This window comes from Corvus brachyrhynchos, unplaced genomic scaffold (assembly GCF_000691975.1).
Source record: "Corvus brachyrhynchos isolate BGI_N302 unplaced genomic scaffold, ASM69197v1 scaffold1, whole genome shotgun sequence".
NCBI lineage: Eukaryota > Metazoa > Chordata > Aves > Passeriformes > Corvidae > Corvus > Corvus brachyrhynchos.
This window is the reverse complement of record NW_008237222.1, coordinates 9,076,908-9,097,393: the sequence shown is the minus strand read 5'-3', so window position 1 is coordinate 9,097,393 and position 20,486 is coordinate 9,076,908. Positions and strand designations below refer to the sequence as shown.

At 39.9% G+C, this 20,486-nt stretch overlaps 1 protein-coding gene across 1 annotated transcript in view; it reads left to right on the top strand.

Annotated features, from left to right (window-relative positions):
• BEGAIN (brain enriched guanylate kinase associated) overlaps nucleotides 1-20,486 on the top strand; it is a 150,231-nt gene that overhangs the window by 54,434 nt on the left and 75,311 nt on the right. The gene's annotated exons all lie outside the window — the stretch shown is intronic.

Genomic DNA, 20,486 nt, shown 5'->3' with positions numbered 1-20,486 from the left:
AGAGCATAATTAATATTTGTGTAGAACTCCATTTTAACTTAGGTCATCTAGGACTTCAGAATAAAATGGTTACTCTTCTATTCATTTTCGTTCTTTTATTTATGAAACTGCATAGCCTTTATTCTCCCCAATTAGTTAAATAAACACCAAACACTTCTAAACACCAAATCTGAAAATGTCTAAATGGTGCAGTAATAGGTGTGCTGCAAACATATAGATTAGCTATAGCTTGGAGCAAGGAAGAAAATTAATTGATATGTGACATGCTGTTGTGTAAAATTGTTTTCTGCTTGAAATTGAAGAGTAGCATTTATCATACTAACACAGACACCTTTTCCAATCATCTCTGCTAGTGCTGCTGAGGCACTGCCATTACCACTAGTAAATAGATGAGAGTCATGTTTATAAAAGGAAGTGAACAGTGTGGTTTCAGGCACAGTGTTTAAGTGTCTGCTACTGAAAAATGAAATAACAATTAAAACCAAACAAACAAAGAAACAAAACCAACACTACTAAGCTGTACACACCTACCCAGTACAGAACAGATTATTATTTGTAGTACATGTTGTTTCTTCAAGTTCAAGAATCGCTCAGAACCCTTTGCTTGTATTCCATCACCCTGATGTACAGGCAAGAACTGTGCCAACTCAGGGCAATAAAGCAGCCTGTGCAAAGTGGAAAATGATTAAACATGCTGAACTGGATGCACTCCCCGATCAATAGGTCTTCCAGTACAATGTAATCAGCCTGTCCATCACTGTGCCTTCTTACCCTCTTCTCACTGTAAGGTTTTCATATGAATTTCAGTTTATAAGAAGCACCTCTTTGGAAAGCCAGAGGCTTTAAACTCCTCCTAAAAAGATCTTACAGTAACCCATATTCATTCAGGAAGCCTTACAAATCCCTGTTCAAGATCCCATGAGCCCAGCCAGCATATTTCAGGCTGATTTGGAGGATGTTGGTCCTTAGTTTGAATTTTGTTTAATGAAGATTCTTTTCCACTTTTTGACCTCACAAAAATGCTGTTTCCCCAACATGCAAAATTGTATATTTTCAGTCTGTGAACATCACATTACTGGGCTCAGCCCACAAGAGGAAAGAAGGTTACTTGGCTTTAGCACTATAAAAATACCTGCCAGAGGACCAAGTGGGCTACTAAAAACAAAACTTAATGAACATCAGAGAGCAACCATGAAAAAAAATCAATGGCACAAATAGGAAAGAGATTTGTGTGACTGAGTTTTGTGAAGGAGAGTTGTGTGACCCAGAGCAAAGAAGTACAGCCCTCACTGCCCTGGAGGCCTTCACTTGACCAGCAAAGGCAGAAAACTTAACACTAGCAAAGGTCACAACACCAAAATCTATTTGAGATTGTTTTGTGCAGCTCATGAGAATAAATGAGAAGATCAAAGCTTTTGCTTAGGACTGGAAGGGATTAAGTTGCAGAGAAAGTATCTGCAAGGTAGGAAAAAAAAGATAACTAAATCTCAGAGACTCCTTATCAGCTTCCCAGCCAAGATGTATTATTTGAACGAAAAATAGTTGTAGCCTGTGCTACAAACAACATCAAAATACAAATCTTGCAGTGATTTGACATTTACAATACATATGTTTCTGCTACAAGGAAGAGCAGGCTTCTTCCTTAGAACCACTTGAGCTTAAGTCAAGGGATGGATCCTTCTGTTCTTGGGGAGCATGCAGACAGTTATGCTGGAAATATGCTACTGTTTCAGAGAAATTATTTCTGCTGAAACCTTTTTAATTTGACAGCTACCTCCCTAGGCCTTGCCTGCACAGCATGGCAAAACTGTGGGCAGCTGGGGCAAGGGGCACACCACCACTGCACAGAGAGTTCAGGCTCAGGAAAATCTTAGCTCTGACACGGGACTTTGAGCCTGCATGTCTCTGGCTCAGTGCTTTCATCTTTACTGGGAGAAATGAGGTATTAAAAACCTCATTGCATTGTTATTGTGGTCAGAAAGGTGCTCTGAAGTCGGGAACAGTAAACAAACACACCATTGTTTTGAAGAACACAGGGAGCAGGGTGCCAACAGCACCTATCAGCAAGTCCTGTTTAAAAAACTACTAAAATAACTATCCAGTCTGTACTGAAATTATGAAACTGCTTTGGTGACAAGAGCAAAAGCATCAAGAATTCAAGTAGAAGAGATCAGTCCTTGAGACAGGAATGGAGCAAAATTGTTCTTCACCTCAAATATCTCTTGGTCAGGCTCTTCTGCCCAGCCTTGTCCTGACCTCCTCAGTCCCCTCTAACCTGACCCCTGAGGTATTAGGGTGCTCTTGCAGGTTGTCCTTATGTTTCCCTCAGTTGGATTTATGCAATTTCTTTTCTTTGGAGCCAAATCTCACAAATAAGTAGATGCAACTGACTTAAGCCAACAGAGGACAAAGGAGAAGAAAAGATCAATCTTCAAATTCACGAACATCTCAATTACAAGGAGATTCCTTCTTAAGACTCAGTTATTCACAAGCAATTTTTCTGACTACCTCCTCTCCCCCCCACCCCCATCTTGTTCTTTACAAGTAGACAAAAGTTATAGTGAGCAGAGAGGTATATAAGCTACAAGGCACCACAGGTATAAAAACAAATGAGCCCAAACTGAGCAGGAATACATTTAGTCTTGCAGTTGAAAGACTATTTGTAACCATAAAAATGGGGCTAAAGACTAAAACTAAATTAATTTTAAGAAAAATCCTGATCAGTTGATTAAATGGAATATAGAACACAATAGGGAGCACATCCCTGTGGCCCAAAGTACTTATTTCAATCTTGTATTCCTGTAAAATTTGTGATATCTTCTTTAACTGTTTCTTTGTGCCTTGTTTGCTGTTCAGATTGTCTGTGAGATTTGATTAGGTAAGAAGCTGAAGGAAGAGAAACAGGCATATAAAGTGCAGTGGCCCAACAGCTTTGGAGGGCAGATAATCTAGCCCAGAGGGAGATAAAATGTATAGCCTACAGTCTATTGACACTGCTCCATAAAAAACAGATCTGATTTACCTTCAAGCATGATGATTCTTTACTCCTGAACAATAAGAAAAAGGGAAATGAAGGCAATAAGCCATTTACCTTTAGCATTTACAGCAGTACCTAAGTAATTCACTACCAAGTATCCTTTACACTTTCATTGCTGTGCCTCATTTCTGTAAAACAGCAGGTCAGAAGGCACTCATAATTTAGGGTCCAAATATTTGCCTTCCTTGTTTTGGTTCTGAAAGGTCAAAGATGGTCAAGATTGGAAAAATTAAGCACCCCTCTTGCATTCTGCAAATATTTTCTGTGACAGTGTATCTCATTTGTAAAGTACAAGAATGAGGCATATCCTTCTTATAGCAGAAATTTATATTTCTTCTATAAATTATTATAGGGAAGCGGCCATAATCCTTCCCTCAGTGAATACAGGATTCTCCTATGGTTGAAAAATAGGTAAACACACTGTACTGCATTTGTTTTTAATAGCAACAATGTACTCAGTCACTGGCTGACACAGCAGTGCTAATTTGGCCCAAAGACGGTGTTTGCAGCCTGTTCACTACAGCACATATCTGAAAATGTTTCATGTGGCTCATTTGGCATTTGCAAACACCCAAAGTGCTTCAGGGCCACAGGAGAGAACCAGCAACACTGCATCAATCTTGTTAAATGCAGAGGTTTCCTCGCCAACAGTGTGACACAAGTATAGTTTCCAAGTAGAGTAAAAAAAGCACATAAAGTGGAAAAATAAAAGGTCCAAAGTACATTACTTAATTAAAACCTTCATGTCTGGCATGTACCCCAAGAGAAGTATTTTTGGTCTGCCACCAATACTTAAGTATCAAATCTACAGATTTTACCCAAGGTTCTGCACATCACCCTAACCTTAAGCACCCAAGTTCTAACACAGCTTTACATCTAAATTAGCATATTGGAGTATTTCACACCAGTGATGCTTCACTGTACAGTTATTGTTCCAAATCTGCAGATACTTAAAATATCTCTATCTCAGATTTTTCTCAGTACTCCCAGTCACAATAAATAAATGGAATGAGCAGAAAAACCTGAATTCATAACACACTCCTTAAAGACTATGAAATACCACTAGCCAAAAGCTTTCCTGGTACAAGTTACTGAGGGTTCAATGATGTCACTCCTTTGAGTTGAAGGTTCATTCTGAAGTTTCTCTGCAGGTGACCTTGGGTTTTACTGACTGTGTCAGGCTCATCAGGGGTAGAGTTCTCTGCTTTAGGAGGGATGGAGCAACTGACAGAGCTCACTCACTGCTCCTTCCCCAGGCTGCAAATGAAAGGTGAGGATACAACTGCCCCAGGCAATAAACACCTCAGCTGTGCTGTCCAAGGGGGCACGAGTACCTAGCAAATTGTTGGAGAAAGGAGTGTGTACTCTGTTTCTCTGTCTGTATCCTGTCTCCCATCCCTTAACCTTTCTGCTTCAGTCCAGGGTCTCCAAATGGGGGTTACTCTGACCTTTCCCCATGCCAGTTCATCTGGAGCAGCACAGGCTGCCAACAGCTTGCTCAGGAGTTCTCTCAGGCACCTTCTTCTGCAGCCTTTTGAAATCCTAATGGTATCTCTCAAGAACTTTTCAGACAGTCCCCAGGAAATGCTATAGGAAGTCAATGCCAGGAGCGAGTTTCCTTTCCTTGGAGTCATTCCCCATAGCCCATCTGTACCAGGTAACCTGCAAGTCAAAGCTTCCAAGAAAACCACTCCCATGGCCTATTGCCACCATCACAGTCTGTGGATTTGCTTGCCATGTGTGCTGCTGGGACCATACCCCAAGAAGAACATTTGGACTGTGTTCTACCTCCCCAAATCTCAGGGTGGTTGACCTGCCAACTCCTTATTTGTCTTTCCTGAGGCTACCCATGTTTTCCCATCGTCTAAATTAGTGGGACTGTCCATTTTAAGTCAAAACTGCTCTATTTCTTATTGATAGTTAAATTCAATATGTACATAAAAGGGAATTGTTCTCTATTATTCTGAGCTGCAGTAGACACATTAATTTTAGAGTACATAGTTTTCATTGATACATAAGGCTTATTTCTTTATTCATTTATGAATAAGAAAGGTTTGTTTCTTTATTCATTTATGTTGTGTTTGACATGCACTAGCAGGTCTGAACAAAATGAATGACTATAAAAATAAGAAAAAATAATTTCAAGAACATCAACTGGGCTCAATAAATCCAGACAACTGCATTTGCTTTGCATCTACTTTTCCTTTTTCACTTTTTTACTCATTTACCTTGTTTGGTCAAAATGAACAGAGAAGTGTTGGGATACGTACAAAAATTGCTACCTACCATAAAAGAATGAACCCTGTATTCATAGAAATCTAGAGAGACCTCAGCTTATTTTAAATCCTTTTCCTGACTTGTACTGCCATCATTCAACTTCATTTCAAAGTGGGAAATGGAAATGGAATGTATCATTAATTGTAATAAGATTGACATCAACTTGCTAAGAATGTTTTCCACAAATTACTGTCCACTAAAAAAGTGCAGAGTTGGAAAAAACTTGTGATTGAACATCAGTGAAGATAGAAAAATCTATTAATACTTTTACACTGCCTATGGGAGTTAATCAGAAAGCAAGGCTTGACTGAAATGAAAGCCCTTTTCACAACAGGATGTGAAACCCTTACAGATGGAAATTATTTGTTTATTTTATTTTCCATAACACTTAATGAAGTATCTAGCAAAGGTTAAAATGGTAACACAACTGTCTACAGGGTGCACAGAACTCACATGTGTTTTGGTGACCTATTCCCACATTTACTACTGATACTCCATGTACTAACTCTTTATAACTCGTGTTATAAACCAGAAATGTGCACAGCTAGCTGAACACATTACTAGCTAACCTTAAATTTTTTCTTTTTCTTCCTTGGTTTCCCATTTCTATAGCCTTACCTTGGTCTAATTGTCCAAGACAAATGATTGGTTGCAGCGGTTCTGAAATACGTTGAGAGTGAAAAACAATCAAAAGTGACCAACTGTCAGAACTTTCTAATATGTGAGGGTTTTTTGCTAACTCAGGTCTGATTAATGAGGTGATAGAGCTGATCATCTGCCTGGATTAGCCTTCAGGAGTCAGAAGGTAGCAGATCATGGCTCTGCCAGGTTATAAATACATCATCCATTAGTAAGCAATCATCTAAGAGCATAAAAATCCTGTCATATCATGAGATATGACTATTAAAGGTTAACTTTGGCCACAGGTTTGGCCAGAGAATTCACATTAAATCAAAGCAGGAACTCAACCCCAAATTCCCATTGGCTCTTCAATATTAAATACACCAGAGCAAAAACTAATCCTAAGGTATCAAAATGTGCCTTTAAGACAAAGCCCATGAAAGAGAAATTGTGGAGTTTTATTGCTAGACTCCTACAGAGCTCTTCCAGATGTTAGCCAGTAATGCAGACATGGGACACTGCTGGCCCCATACCCTTCCACCCTATTACTGTCCAAACAGTTGCTTGTCTGCATTCCCCAGAGTGCAGGCACTGCCATTCCTGTTGCACTGGAACACAGCAAGGAAGAAAAAGAGCAGGACTTTGAATTCCCCTTCCATACTCATCCGAGGGTCCATAGGGAACAGAACAAGTCTAAGTCTTATCAGAAAAAGGCCAAGAAATACAGCTAGTGAGTGTGCTTTGGCCCTCCTGCCAAGATGTCTGGAGCTGTTAAAAGTAGATTACATGTAAACAAGACAGGAACAAGATACTGGGCATTAGACCGTGAAAGGATGTCACTTCTCAGCAAAGAGGTAGTTGCCAGTAGGAAGTTCAGGGATGATGCCAAAATACACTTTGCAAAGGAGAAAGAGAGTGAGAAAAAAAAGATTCTGTTACAACAAGCTATAAGTGGATATTCCTGTAAGTATTCAAAAAGATTGCTTATCTAAAAGTGTAATGCAGCTGCCAGGATCAAGCCTAAGCCTTCCAGTAGCAATGGAGGAGTGCAGTTTCTCTCCAAAAGACAATAGATTGAGAGAAAGTGGCTAGCAGGTGCTGAAATAAGTAATAAAACACATTGTTTATCTATGCTCAGAGGCAAAGGAATAGGAAAAAATACATTGTAAAAAATTTCTGAATTCCAACACCAAGAGCTCAGATGTTCACTAGTTGCAACAGTGCAGGGGTTAGAAGTGAGTTAGAGCAAGCTCTGCTGATGGTCAAGGTTGTCAGCCTTCCTGCAGAATAGCTACTGCTGAGGCAGTACAGAAATTCCAGTCCTTTCTGTGATCTTGTCCTGCATAAATGCAATATAAGGACCTGAGAAAGTTAAACCTCTTAAGTTTATACTCAGTTCTCATTACGCAGAGGAAATCAAAGGGATGTTAGGAATGAGCAATGTACAAGCAAGACCAGTGAAGCTGAGGGGAGGTAGCCCTTCAGCTCCCAAAATTCTCTTTCTATAAAGCAAGGAGAAGATGTCAGATCAAAAAGGAAACACAAACTGTTCCAAATAAACTATCTTGATAATTGAGGATTTGCTGTATTCTCACATGAGCTATCTTTATTTAGTGCTTCTTTCTCCCACAAACACTTCCTCTCTCATCTCGCATTCCCAGAGGTCCCTTGCAGACTATAACATTATTAAGTAGTCACCAGCTTCTGCAAATACTACCCAGCAGATGGGGGCTGGGGAGGACTGCTTAGCTCATCATCAAGTTCTACCCAACTCCTGGCATTTGCATTAGCTCAGCTCTGGTGTCTGTTTATCAGGCTTGATGCTTTCCCCAATTCTTAAGTCGAGCAAGAGACAATCCCTTAATCTACCCTGCTTTAATGCAATAACTTCTACACTTGTAGGAGCCAAGAGGCTGCAGGTCTGGTCCGGAGCTGGCAGGATCCTAAAGCTGTTATTTTGCAGAGACAAGCCCCATTACTCAGCTACTAAGCAGTAGCACATTTCTGGCAAAGGAGATGATGATACCTTTTAGCAGGGACCAGGGGGGAGTTACAGACTCCAAAATTACATGAGATTGAAGCAAGTACAATCTGCTATTTACAGTCCCTCTTAACATCTGCAGCCCTAAAACATTTGGCTGTGTGGGCCACATGATAATCTTCCAACTCCTTGAGGAGTGGCCCAGAGTTTCAGTATCCTTTAGGGAGGTATTAGAATGTTACACTTTAACTGAGCTGGTAATTTGACTCTAATTGCTATGACCAGTAAGGCTTGCACAAGTACGAACTAGATTTCTCTGTGTCTTGGCCCCACTACCAGACTGGAAATTCTGCTTTCCTAGCTTCATGTGTGTGTTGGGTTTTCTTGTTTGAGGGCACCAGCTCCCAGATCAGACCTCCTGGTTTCCACGTTTGTACCATAACAAGCTAACACTGTTGCAAACCTCAGGCCCAATTAACCATCAGTTGCACTTGGCAGCCAAGTCCAAAGGGATGTGCTAAAATTTAAATTGCTTGCACAGCCTGGTTACCATTAGTGTACTGCACCTAATGTACACACGCTTGCTCTTTCTGCTGTCTGAGCCATATCGTATTCTGGGCACAAAATACAGGCATGGCACTGCTTCTAGAACTGATCCCTGGGTCCAGAGGGGACTTTCAGACCTCCTGAAAAAGGAACCCTGAGTCCTTAAAGACCTGAAGAGAAAAATACACTACAGCTAGGGAAAGGAGAGATATAGATTTTTATTTTTGTTTTATTTTTTTGCTTGCTTGCTTTCTTACTGGCTTCATGACTTTGTATTCCTGGTTATCCAGTGCCAAGTCTCAGTGGAGGGCGTGGAAATCTGTGCTGATAGCCACCTAGCAAGAGTATATCCTGAGAAAAAGTAGAAACAAGACTGAGGTCTTCAATTTGATATAAAATAAATTTGCTCCCTGCTCAAATCTCTGAAAGTGTGGGATATATACCACTACCTCTGGGCTTTTAAAATAAGAGATAACAGCTGCTGATCTCCATGCTAATTCTGTACTGCCCATCCCTGTGGGCTAGGGGGATTTGAAGCACCATGAATGGGTCAAGCTCTACCATGGACCTGTACCTCTTGCCTTGCTGAGGAATTGCAGTAGTGCTGGGGGGCCTGGCCACTTGTCCTCAGGCAGATCAGTGTCTGCACAACCTCCCAGGGCACTCCAGAATCCCAAATTCTGCATGGCTGTGAGACTGGTTAGAGAGAGTAATTTTTCTGTACTCATGCCTTGAAAACAGGACATGCACTTCAGCCAAGCATTGCTTCTGAGCCATCCCCACCCTTAGCGCTCGATGCCCTCCCTTTGAGAGGAGTATTCCATGCACTCGGATTCTCACCGTTACACATTCTGCATTTCTGTTTCTGTAGTTTTAACAGTATCCACTAGTTAGCTGCTATCCTAGTTAGACATTGTCTACACTGAATAAAGCAGTCTCATGCCCGTGACTCACTGCTGTACATCTGGATGAAAACTGAGTCTGTTTTCTGCCACACAGCCTATTCTGGCAAGAGAAAGTTTGAAGAAACACATGACATGAGTTAGCCAGGCAGTAATAAGACTCACCTGAACATATACATCTTTTAATTGCTAAATGAGACATGTTCCACAACAGCTAGCATTTTTTTTTTAAGGAGATAATTCATTCCATTCATAATAGATTTAACTGTGCTCTGATTGCTCACACCTGGCAATTTTGTTTTGAGACATGCTTTTTTCCCCCAAAGCACTTTCAAAGCATAGGATGGGCCTTGCGCCAGGTATAGTACATGTTTCAAGCCCTGAAATAAATGGAATGGGATTTGCAGAGCCAGCTTTAAACACAGACAAAGTATGCAGTTGCTGGGGCAGCTGCCTGCTTTGCCTCTGCCAGAGACCTGCCACTGCTACTGCCAAAGGAAAGGATGCTCTGAGTAGACTAAAAATTCTTGCTCATCCTTCTTGGAAGAAGCAGTGGTCATGGCCCTTTGTTCTGGCACAAGCAGGAGCACCACGCCTACTTCTCCACAGCCCTGCCACCTTCCTTGACAGCAGTCATCCACGGGGTAGTGAAATTCTGCATTTTCTTTGCCTCTGAGTCAGCTCTGTTTCCTGCATTTTTCTGGATTCAGTTGTTTCATTGACATTTGTCTGGTTTAAATTGGTATGCAGGATAATGAAATAATTTTGAAATCTTCCCATTAGCTGTTCTGAAATACAGCCCTGAACAAATCTGAGAGTATTGGGATGTTTTTAATACATCTTAAGTCTGCCATCCCTCACATGCTTTTTTTACTCTTTTTCTTGTTTTCTCAAAAGATCCTCCACTCAAGTGACCCCACCAGAATCTTGAGGTCCCATTCTGAGATAAGGATTCATTATACTGCGTGTTGTTCTTCCACAGGCCTAAGAGATTTCCTCTCCCTCGATAAACTCATGCTTTAAATGGAGAAGAAGGAAAAGGGTAGGAGAGCAAGTCAAGCAACAGAAAAGGGAGCTGATTGTCTCTATATTGGGAGCCATATTGTTTATTTGACATACCCAGGAGTCCAATGTAACAGTGCCTGGCATAGAGAAGTGCCTGCAAAATGAGTGTAGCTTACCCTAAGACAACAGAAAATCTGTCCTGTATAATGGAAGGCATGTAAAACTAGGAAGAATCAATTCAAATAGCACCACAGAGTGCGAGATGGACTGAGACAACTTGCACAGGTATACAAGGGATAAACGTCATCCTGGCTAGCCCAGGCAATTTCACTGAATCATTTCACCAGAGGTACAGTCAGTGCTGAATTAATTAGTCAATAAAATCAGAATTTAACAAAAATAATCTAAATCTGTGGTGGCAAGCAGAGGAGGAAACCTTGACTGGGTTTCTGAGGAGACAGAAAAACAATTCCTGAAGTCTATTCTCTCTTGTTTTAATTAATTCCTTCTTCTAGCCTACCAAACTGTAACATAAAAATAGCTCAGATTATACTCTAGGGCAGTTGTTTACATGCATATTTACCAATTCTCCAGTGAGCAGATTTCTGAAGCAGATCACTCACTGCTTAATTTTCTCAGCAAAAGGAACGCAGAAATCTATCCACAGTGGAAGAACCCATGCTCTTCAGGGGTAAAAGATAAGGGCTGTAATAGCCAAACCAGAAGCAAAATCTGAACAGATGTAAAATACTCATCATGTCTATTGATTTTAAGCTGCCTGGAAGCATCTCCTGGGAATGTTTCTCTAGATATTATCTCTGTAATCATAGAATTCTGAATTGTAAATTCAACTGCTCTGTAGCAGAGCATTCGTATTGTAAACACATTAAAGTGTTGAACTTATAAATGCATTGCTAACAGAGATCAAATGACAAATTTATTAACTGCATCAGGTTCTGAAAGGTAAGACTGTTTTTTCAATGATGTTTCTTCCATTTCTGACTCCAGTCATTGGCAGTACTGATATGGTGCCTAGATCTTTCTCCCACAAGTACCAATTACTGAAGGGAGTGATATATTGAAGGGCTGAGATCCATTGTTAGAAAATATCTATTGACAATAGCCTTTTTGTGAAAAATCAGTTTATGAAAAAAGACATTTAGGAACCTGGACATTTAGGGACAGTGAGCTGCATTTACAGGTACAGAACTGCATTACAGGTATCCAGATGCTCCATCTTCCAAGTGGTTCTCTATCTGCTAGTCTTACTGAAAGGCTGTTTCAGAATCATGTTCTGTCATTAGAAATCTTCTAAATTCCAGTAGAAAATGTAATCATTATCAGTTTCTTCTTAAACCATCACTTTTCTTTAGAGGAAATAAATTTTGCCCTTCCCTGTTACGTTTACAATATCAGCCACATCCCCACTCCGTTTTGGTTTTTTTTTTGACTTATCTAGACAAACTTTACTTTGAGTTGGTTTCCTAAGTTGCCTCAGAGAAACCCTTTTCTGTGCATCTCTTCCAGACTGAATCCCTCTCTTGAAAAAGGGTGACTGAGATTCTGCATAATGTTCCCAGAGACATCACTGCCCTTTGTCCAGTATGCCAACATTCCTTCTCTTGCTGAAACACTTCACACCATAGTTTCCTGGAGCTGCTTAGAAAACAGATCTTTAGCCTAAAAGCCTTTTTAGCACTGCATTCAGTGACTAAATGAAAGTTACTGAACCACCAGATATAATTTAGGATACCTCTTTATGGCTAAAGGAATATGTTTCAGTCTTAATTGTTAGCCTTATTCGACTTACTATGTAAAATGTGTGTAATTTTAAAGGAATGCCTTGTAATTATTAGATTCTCTGGAGGCACCAGGCATGGATTGCTGGAACTCTGAAAGCACAGACCAGTCTTTGCACAAAAGAGCTGCTATTCTCAGTAAAGATAGTCCTACTCTATATTCAGGATGATTTTATTCACACATTCACATCCCCCTGCTTAAAATCATCACAGCAGATTTTGGAAAAGGTATGAAATATAAATACAAGCACAGTTGATGTATGCAGTAAATACATCCATATATTTAGAGAAGACCTCTTACATAGTGCATTCCTAGATGACAAAATGACTCAGTGATTATCTAAAGCTCCCAAACTTAGAGGCTCCAAGGAAGACTGTTGAAAGGGAAAATTACACTGGCAATAGAGGATTTAGAAGGTAGATTTTAATATATTACTAATTTATGCAGCTGATACCTTAAGCATCTTAATATTCCAAACTAGGATACCAAAATATCTTTCCAAATTTGACTCCTTAAGATTGATAAAAATTAATGTGTAGACAGAGGAATCTTCTCAACCTGATGCTTACTGACAGCTACCCCATAATGTTCTCCACATTGAAACAAAGCTTTAAGTGTACTCAGACAGGGCAGCTGGAGTGTTGTAAAGATTGCCTGAAGTAAAACCATAAAAAAAGGATGAAAAAAATACAGATCTGCTGCTGGGACACTGGAACAAAGCATTTATGGTAGAGGAAAAGTAGGGGGGGAATGATTCGTGATGGTCTAATTACATTAAAAACAACTCTTATTCAGCTAGATGAAGAAAAGCACCCAATGGAAATGGAGGAAAGAGCAGCCCTTAGGTCAATCTGATATTTATTTTCCTGCATGTGGAAAATCATTCCTCATGAAAACTGTTTCCTGCCATTATGCAAAAACTCATCATAAAAATAAATGCCTCAGAGAAGCTGTTGTGTATTATCATTGGCAGCACTGGAGAGCCACTGCTAATACTGACCCTTGAGGACACACACAAAACACACTAGCAGGTAGAGTCCCAATGGGAAATGTCCACAAAAAACAGGTATGTTTTGGCACCTACACAAGGCATTTATGGATATTGCTTCCCACTGGAAATAATAATAAAATGTGTTTAAGCAGTATACAAACTGTCAGCTGTCATTGAATTACATTGCAAAGATGATCTCTAACCCTTAAAAGAGTGACTGTTTTTATTTTAAAGCAATAGTTTATAAATTGTAGGACAGTAAAGCTAGCTGATGTTTTTCACAATATGCAGATGATCAGCTTCTCTAGCAGGAGACTCAAAATGAAATATTATTAACAATTTATGATTATTTCCATGCAGATACTGAATGACTAATTCCTATCATATTTTTCTGCAGTTGCAGGAGGGAGTGTTTCTGCACCTGTTTCTCTTTTTCTCCTGCAAATCTAATAATCAGTAAAATTGTACTCAGCCAGCTATTAAATTTCAGATCTGTTAGTATATTTCAAGCATTTAAAGACTGACAAAATTTGAAGTCATATAGCCAAAATATAATGCCACAGTGATACCAAGAAAAGTGATCACCAAGCATGCAAAGCTTCAAAATCTTGGATTTTGTTGCAATAACCCACTAGCTTAAAGCCAATATTGGAGTACCCCATTAATGAAATAAAGCAAAAGTTTGGAAAAATGTGATCTGTTTCCACAGGTACTTTTGAGAGCTTAAATCTGTTTTTAAATATCAGAAATTTATGGAAAACTGATTAGCTAATGTTATCATACAGAGAGTAAGGCATCTTAGCATTTTGAGAACAGAGTTCATTAATTCATTAGTCATATATCCCTATATTTTGTTCATACACCTCTATTGAACTGACTGCTTTGTGTCTGAATGAAATGTAATTTGTATTTTGGCGACACAACTATTTGAAGGGATCAACAAACAAAATCAAACACTGCAAATAACTCCAATTCTACCACAACTGCTCTGTCACCCCGCCTAATAGAGTGATAATTATTCATTTGTGTATTTATAGCATAAGAATGGCATTTTAAAGGCTTTGTGTACTATTTTCCTCATATATTTCCTGAAAAGAGTGGATTTGAAGTATGTACATACATATACATACACATATGTGTATGCATATTCATACATGTTTACTTCATAAAAGGCCACCCACATGGTTTGATAAATATAGGTGGATAAATAGGTAGGTAAGGGAGATGTGGTGACCCAGCAGCATTACTGATCACTGAGACTACCCAAAATTTTCCACTGACAGATTTCTTAACACTTTGCAAAATTTTGACTGTATCAATTGGAATGTTGTATGCCACATTTTTGTGTTAAAATACCTCAGCTATTTCAGAAAATATAACTAAGAAAAAAAAAGCGTGTTTACTCATAGCAATTACTTTTTTTCATTAGGAACACCTCAACCAACCTGCTTTGCATCTGAGACCTAAAATATTCCAAGGAGCTTTCCAGAGTGTCAAGAATTTGTGTTATAGTTAGCATAGGCTTGGAAAGTTTGTGAAAAGGGCTTTAAACTGATGTTGTGAAGGGACAGGAATCTCAATCCATCCCAGTTGCACCAGTTTGATGTCAGTGCCTTTAACAGAGCCTGAAGAGGGATCACATGTCAGTAGGAGGTCACCTGAAAAGCAGCACAAACTCTGGCCAGTAGTTTGGCTTTAACAGAAGGCCAGCTTAAATGCCTCTGTGAGGAATAAAGATACTGTTTGACATCTTTGCCATCAACATGGACAGTGGGATTCAGTGCACCCTCAGCAATTTGCTGACAACGCCGAACTGTGTGGTGGAGTTGGCACGTTTGAGGGAAGGGATGTCATCCAGAAGGACCTGGACAGGCTTCAGAGGTGGGAGGTGGGCCCATGCAAACCTTGTGAAGTATAACAAGGCCAAGAGCAAGGTCCTGCGTATGGGTGAGGGTAATCCCAAACACAAGTACAGGCTGGGCAGAGAATGGATTGAGAACAGCCCTGAGGAGAAGGACCTGGGGGAATTCCAGTACCTAGAGTGGGCTTACAGGAGAGGAACATTTGAGAGGGGCATGTAGTGATAGGACAAGGAAGAATGGCTTTAAAGTGGAAAAGAATAAATTTAGATTAAATATTAAGAATAAATTCTTTGCTGTGAGGATGGTGAGGCTCAGGTTGTCCAAAGAAGTTATGGATGGCATATCCCTGGAATTGCTCAGGCCAGACTGGATGGGCCTTTGAGCAACCTTGTCTAGTGGAAGGTGTCCCAGACCATGGCAAGGGAGTTTAAACTAGAGGATCTTTAAGGTCTCTTCCAACCAAAATCGTTCTATATTTCTATGATTTTTATAAACTTGTGAAGTTGTGCACTTCAAAAGTATTAGTTTCTAAACTAGATCTCACACAGGTTCAATCTCAGTCAAGTGTTCTTGATCCTAGAGTTTCAAGTCTAAGACTTCCTCCCTAACTCTTTATGGCAGGTGAAGTTTTTGTAGTGTCTGGCTTCCTAAGAAGGCACATGGATGTGGTCTCTCACCAGGTGCAGCAGGTGATGGACCAAGAGGAGCCAGTGGCCATACAAGAAACATCTAATTTGGGGATTAAACCAATGGACAAAGCTGTAGATGAAGAGAAGCCATAGCAGGAGCTTGTTAGAAGAGTGAGGCAAAAAACCGACAAGAAATAGGATGAGGAAAAAAGTGGGAGTTGTGACTGGTCAGAAAGTTACTGAGAGGTAGGGAAGCAAGCAGGCCTTTTTCAGGGAAACACCCTCTCCTGCAATGTGTTAAACTGAGCAACATCTCTGTATTCCTATACTGTCACAAAAGAGGTATTAACTTCACTGATTACAGGTGTCCTCATCTTTCTCCCTTTTCTGCTTCACGGACATTCCCAGCCTCCTTATAGTCTCACACACTCTGTTAGCATCTGTGTCTGCACTGCAGAGCTCTTGGTCCAGACCCAGCAGATTACCCCAGCTGGTGGGATGCCTGGTTCCATAGGACCCTGCTTTCCAACTAGGGAGTTATACTTAAAATGTTCATTAACGTATATTGTTGCAGTCCCTGCAGCAGTTTTACACTATTTAATGCTGTGGTCATGGATAGTTCTGGTAACTCCAGGAATAGAACTACCACCCCCTCACAGAAAATGGATTGTTTGACATTTTTATTAGCTCCAGCCTTTGTTCCATGGAGATGACAGCCAGTTACCTACACTGGCATGACTGGTAGGAAAGTAGGTAGAAGGAAAGCACAGCTGACAGCATCTTGCAAGTCTGTGATGCTAAATCAGCATCAGTGCCACGTGCCTTCTCAATGAGGACGGGATGTAGAGGTAGAGTCGTGACAGTATGTTCCAAGGTGTCCCTGTGGTTCTCCCAGCTTGCTCTGTCAATGTTTCATCTCAGGTTATTAGTATTTATAAAAGCATGCCCTTAAAATAGCTTTATGTTGTTAACAGAAGCAAAAATAGCAGTTCTTGTGCTTAAGTTCCTTGTAGCAGTGTAAAATAAGGCTAAATTGGGCAAGCACAGAAATCATAATAGCACAACCCAGTTTAAAGGTGACTTTCAAATCCCCTTCATGTCTTAAAAATCACTGACTTTAAGCTAAAATGTAGACTGGGATACATTCCTTGCTGCTTTACAGAAAATCCTTCTCCCTTTAACAGGTGTGATATTAGGGGAGACTTTTTCTTGAAGACTGCTTAAATCTACTCACTAAGTCTTCTACTCACGAGTGGAGCAACCACAAAATCCTCCAACTTCTGAAAAACACATTATTACAGAAAAATCTTTCAGATTTGCATTTGACATTTGCAAAAGAGACATGTGGATTCTCCTGTTGTGGTTTGACCCTGACTGGACACCAGGTGCCCAGCAAAGCTGCCCTGTCACTTCCCTTCTCGACTGGACAGGGAGGGGAGAGAAAATATTATGAAAGGCTTATGTGCTGAGAGATCACGCACCAGTTGCTATCACAAGCCAAACAGATCCCACATGGGGAAATTAGTTTATCACCAATAAAATAAGAGAAAAATGATGAGAAAATAAAATCTAAATCTTAAAACACCTTCCCACCAACCCCCCCTTCACTCTCATCTATCTCCTCCCCTCAAGTGTCACAGGAGGACACGAATGAGGGCTGTGGTCAGTTCATCCTTTGTCTCTGCCACTCCTTCCTCCTCAGTGTGACGACTCTTCACGCTCCCTACTCCAGTGGGGAGCCCTTCCCATGGGAGACAGTAGGGGCACAGTTCTCTCACCATGGGCTGCCCATGCTCCAGCTCCTGGAGCACCTCCTGACACTCCTTCTGCACTGACCTTGGTGTCTGAGGAATGGCTTCTCTCACAGATTCTCACACTCGTCTTTAAGCTGCAGCTTCAGAAAGAACTGAAAAAAATTTTATTCACCACCTACAGAATATGGAGAGGGTAGTATACAGGGCATTGCATTTACTTTTCTTATCAAATTGTCTTCAAGCTGCAGCTTCAGAAAGAACTGAAAAAAATTTTATTCACCACCTACAGAATATGGAGAGGGTAGTATACAGGGCATTGCATTTACTTTTCTTATCAAATTGTCTTCAAGCTGCAGCTTCAGAAAGAACTGAAAAAAATTTTATTCACCACCTACAGAATATGGAGAGGGTAGTATACAGGGCCTTGCATTTACTTTTCTTATCAAATTGTTTCTTAAATAGGCATAGCAGTCTGTATATGTCTATTCCAGGCACAGTGGATCAATGACCTTCTGGCACCAAAACTGATGAATTGTTAGCTGTTCTTCTCTAGACAGTGTTGATCACGTTTCACTGAGATACCCACACCTTTTTTTTTTTTTCCAAATTTGCTATAGATCTGTAAGTATCCTCTGTGATTATTGCCAGATGAGCCACAGACAGTATTCGAAGTAACATACTGCATGTTCTAGGACAAGACAAGGAAACACAGACTATTACAACAGTGTGTCCAAATTCCAACCTCACTTGACACTGGAGTCAATCCCAATCACATCAGTTAAGCATAAGGGGAGATCTGGAGAAAGAAGAGGAAAATTAGTTGCTTTACCATGCCTTGGCATAATAAAAAGTAGTTTTAATATTTGATAATCTGAAAAACTTCATAATCAGGTTTTTGGGACTGGCATTTTTCCTTTAGTAAACTACTAATTGTCTGGAGTGACTATACAATTTTTTTTGAATAGGCTGGTTCCTTATTTGCAATACTTACAAATTTCCTATAAATGTTGTTTCAGAAGGGAAGCAACACAGTAACAAAACTGGAGATTTTCCCATTTTGTCTCCTTTAAAATTTGCAGTTGTTTTAGACAAAAATGTTTGTCTGTTTTGCTGATTTCTTTTTTTGCCAGTGCTAAAACAATATCCCATGTAAACTGTAGAGGCTGACAAATTAATTTTTGTGGTTTAATATCAGGCAAATAAATCTTACCATTACTAATTATTTTTCAACCTTGCATATGAGAATAGGATTAGACTGACTACAACTGACACTGATTATATGAGACAGGATGTTATTAAATCCCTTTGGGGAGCTTTTGAAAGATCCACTACATTTAGAGCAGAGAGCTTTTCTCTGCATTAGCTCATTTATGGAGCAATTACATGGGACTTACTACAAAAACAGTGTCAGGAAAAACACTGAACAAACAGCTAAAGTGGAATTTACATCGCTCCCATCTCTGTCAAAACATCTCACAACATCACAGCCTTAAAATATTTTGTCAAGATTACCTATGGCAAAGCCATTTGCTATAGATCAGTAAAAGGTTAGATTATATATCAGTATAGATGCTATATATCAGTAATAGATTAGATTAAGACTATATGGATGAGAACTTGCTCTGGATCTGAAGGCAGCAGAGATTTCTCCTTGCTCAAATGGCTTCTTTGCACCAAGAGCCCAAATTTAATTAATTTTGCAGGCTTGAAAATCCTAATGTTTTCATTTAAGCCATCTCAGGATTTTCAAGTTTTGTTATTTCATCAGAACATTCTTATAGAGGGTTTCTCAATGAAGTGCAGAGAAATATGCAAAATGTACTGGCTTGAAAAACCTCTGCTCATTCTGGAAAAACCTGTGGCTAGATTCCCTGTTTTGTTTGGTTGGGTTTTTTTCAATATTAAGGTTTCTCAGATGATTTTTAGGAGCAGTTTACAATTTTGTATGTAAAAGTATGCAAATACTAAATGGAGAGCCAGGCAAAGACCATTTCCAAAACTGTGTTCCTACAACTGACTGTTTCCTAATATCCATAGCTGAGAATGAAAAGGCATAGTGAAGTGCCACAGAACTGTGTGTATTAAATATGTACTCACCTATTGATTATGACATTTGCACTTTGAGAACATCAAAAAAGCTGTGCAAGATACATAATCCAAAGTAACACTGACAGTTCACTGGAGAACAAACAGTACTGAGGTGTCAGACAGCATAGATTTATTCTCACCCCCAGTTTGATTTCAAAGTTGATATTGCTGTAAATTCATGTGATGGCAGCACTTAATACTTGGGCCCTCACATTTTTTATGTCTTCCCTGGGTGTCTTCACACGCTTAATCCAAGTCCAGTATGGAAGAAGTTAAAAGATGCTTAAATGTTCTTTCCTTAGGTACAACTCAGTATGACTAAAGTAACAGACTGAAATTCACTTGTGGCTTTTCCTCAGTGTCTCAAAGACCATCATCTTGCTGCCAGTAGTCCTTGACATGAAGCCAAACCCAGGGCAGACTTAGAGCTGTGGCAAGAGCCTCAGCAGGGTTATCCTTTCCCACAGACACTGAGATTCTCTGCTGCTCTCTGTAGCACTCCTGAAATACGTCATGTATGTAAAGATATGTTCAGGGTCCAGAAGGTCCCTGCTTTGTGGTACCCACTGGTAATTGATGGGTAGGATCTTCTGCATGTGTAGTGATCACTGACCAGAGGGAAAGTTTATGCAAAAATTCTGGTTCATGAATATGGATATGCTCGGGTGAGGAACAACTGATTTTTTTATTGAGTTTGTCCTTCCAGGCATGTTATGTTGCACTTCTGATATTGCAAAGGAATAAAGAAATACTGTATGAGGTATTCTGCATGGCCAAATATTGTAGTCCTTACTCAGAGCTTACTCAGGAAAAAACACCTTTGACTTCAGTGAGGATTTGCTTGACTAAGGACTGCACAGACTGTTTTGAATCTTACCAGCATTGCTTGATGCTAATGTTGGGCAACAGTTCTCATTGCTAATTTGCCTGCCTCGTCCTTCTACTGGGCTCAGGATCTGCTTTTGCTGTGTGTTATTCATAGCTTCTATTGCT